This window comes from Pyxicephalus adspersus, chromosome 7 (assembly GCF_032062135.1).
Source record: "Pyxicephalus adspersus chromosome 7, UCB_Pads_2.0, whole genome shotgun sequence".
Classification (NCBI taxonomy): Eukaryota; Metazoa; Chordata; class Amphibia; order Anura; family Pyxicephalidae; genus Pyxicephalus; species Pyxicephalus adspersus.
This window is the reverse complement of record NC_092864.1, coordinates 5,277,647-5,279,912: the sequence shown is the minus strand read 5'-3', so window position 1 is coordinate 5,279,912 and position 2,266 is coordinate 5,277,647. Positions and strand designations below refer to the sequence as shown.

Sequence of the window (2,266 nt, the reverse complement as noted above, 5' to 3'; positions counted from 1 at the left end):
AACAGAAAAAGGTCTTCACCAATCTGGTGACCACATGTATTTATGAAGCTGGCTTTGTACCCCGAGGCACAGTCATGGTGGAACAGAAAAAGGTCCTCACCAAACTGGTGACCCCATGTTTTTATGAAGCTGGCTTTGTACCTCGTGGCACAGTCATGGTGGGGCAGATAAAAGTCTTCACCAAACTGGTAACCACATGTCTTTATGAAGCTGGCTTTGTACCCCGGGGCACAGTCATGATGGGGCAGATAAGGGTCTTCACCAAACTGTGACCACAAGGCTGGAACAGCACAATTGTCTACAATGTCTTTGTATGATGGAGAATTACCAGGACCTTCATTGGAGGCACCTAAGCTCAGGTTGAAGGGGGTCCATATGATAGCCTCAAAGGTCCACAAATTTGCCGTCATATAGTGTTATATATAAAGTATACATTGTAATATTCCTCAGAAGATCAGATTCCTTATGTATCACATTGACTGTATTTTAGGAGCCTTTTATCCCGAATACCGACCCCCTTCTTGGTGTGAACCAACAAGCACACAAATAATGATACAATGATGATGCAATATGAATAATCACTGGAAGCAAAGTATCATTGCCCTCAGATGATTTATAAAATTTGGTGAGCCAGCCAGGCATTTTGGATTGGGCGGCCCCTTGTTGCCCACCACCAGCCCGTTATACATGGCACACTCGTCTATTCCTGAGATGTCTTCTCCACGCAGAGCTTTGGGGTGGGGGGGGGGAGGCGCTCAGTTATATATTTGTGTTCCTCAACAATTTCTAGTTGCCATGGTAACTAATGTAGGGCTCGGAATTAACTTCTTCGGGCCCGGAAAAAAATGAAAATTCAGGAAAAGGTTTTTCCATGTAAATTAACAGGAAGGGAGGGGGGTGGCGGAGGTAAGTCCATCCATAAACACATTGATTTACCTTATGGGTGGGGTAGGTGTCAGGTTTGGAAATTGGTGCAAGTGTTTACCCCGGAGATCTCTAAAAATATCTCAGGTGGCTGATGAGCGTGTGTTTGGAGGAATCCTTCATGTGCCTAACATTTCCATCAGGGCCGGTTTAATAATGGGGAAACGGGGAAATTGCCCACAGCCCCCACCTCCTCCAAGGTCCCAATTGATAGGGTTTATGGAGCTGGAATGGTGTACATTTTGGTGACCCCATTTAATATTTGCCAAAAGCCGCATTTGCCTAAAACTGCCCCTGTTCACATTGAATTTGAGCAGCCAAAGCCCACATAGGAGGAAGGTGGGATTTTTGGGCCTATAGTGGGCAGAAGTTGCCCCCCAAATTTCCAGGATACCAGGTCATGGCCCTTTTTTAGCTTTTATCTAGCATCTAAGATAAATCTAGGATTCACTGAATGCAATACGCAGAGAAAAAAGATGCAATGGAAGGTTTTAGGTGTGACCCAGACTGCAGAGCATTTCCTCATTTAGCCTCTGTGGGGAGCACTTCTAAAAAATGCACATGGGAGGTGCCAGGGGTGTCAGGGTGATTGGGGTGTGGCAGGGGTGTGGTCAGGGTGTGGCTGGGGTGTGGTCAGGTGTGGTCAGGGCGTGGTCATTGAATCTTCAGTGTGCAGAATACAATGTGATATGAGTGACATTCTCTCTGTCAGATCCAGATACCATCTGCAGGGTAATACACCATCCATTGTGTACAATCCATATTGTATGATGTACAGTGTGGGGTTCTCAGTCTGTAAGGTCTGGAGTGTATTGTCTGTATTGTATCATCTATAATGCACAGACTAGAATGTAAAGCACAATGTCTAAGATATAACGTAGGATATATTGTCTGTAAAGCACAGTCCGCATAAGACACAGTCTATGATATATGGTCTGTAAAGCACAGTCTATGTAGGGCACAGTCTATTATATATTGTCTTTAAAGCACTGTTTAAAAGGCACCATCTAGGATATATTGCCTGTAATGCACAGTCCATGGATACATTGTCTGTTAAGCACAGTCTATATAAAGCACAGTCTATGATATATTGGCTGTAAAGCACAGTCTATAGAAAGCACAGTCTAGGATATATGGACCGTAAAGCGCAGTCTGTATAGGGCACAGTCTATGATATATTGTCTGTAAAGCACAGTCTAAGTAACCTATGTTCCATGATATATTGGCTGTAAAGCACAGTCTATATAGGGCACAGTCCAGGATATATGGTCTGGTAAGCACAGTCTATATAAAGCACAGTCTAGGATATATGGTCTGTAAAGCACAGTCTATATAGGGCACA

General features: G+C 44.0%; 1 protein-coding gene across 1 annotated transcript in view; it reads left to right on the top strand.

The window, feature by feature from the left end:
* Positions 1-2,266, top strand: part of SEZ6L2 (seizure related 6 homolog like 2) — a 27,631-nt gene that overhangs the window by 13,902 nt on the left and 11,463 nt on the right. The gene's annotated exons all lie outside the window — the stretch shown is intronic.